The sequence below is a fragment of the Triticum aestivum genome, chromosome 3A, assembly GCF_018294505.1.
Source record: "Triticum aestivum cultivar Chinese Spring chromosome 3A, IWGSC CS RefSeq v2.1, whole genome shotgun sequence".
Classification (NCBI taxonomy): Eukaryota; Viridiplantae; Streptophyta; class Magnoliopsida; order Poales; family Poaceae; genus Triticum; species Triticum aestivum.
Genome location: NC_057800.1, coordinates 75,777,921 through 75,778,286, shown reverse-complemented (window position 1 = coordinate 75,778,286; position 366 = coordinate 75,777,921).

Here is a 366-nt window from a genome sequence, read left to right as displayed (position 1 = left end):
CCTAACACGCTTATGTGAACCCTTAGGCGTTGGACGCCGCTCTGCCTTGACGTGTGTTTGCCACCAAGGAAGCAAATAGTTGCAATAGCGGAGGACCTCTTGCACCTATGCTGGTGAGCTTTATAGGGGCAACTCGTCTTTGCAGCAGTGGTGCCAGCTCATAGGATCCACCGAGCGCCCGTAGGAACATGCATCCCGACTCACAACGACAATCTTCCAGCAACGAGGGACGACAAACTCAAGCTTGCAACAATCGGCCCCTAGCCTTGCAGCACCGGCAAGTGTCCCCCTTGTAGTAGTGGCATCGTTGAATGGGCCTTGCACAACCGGTACCCCCTTGCAACAACAGCGTCCCCCCTCCCCCCC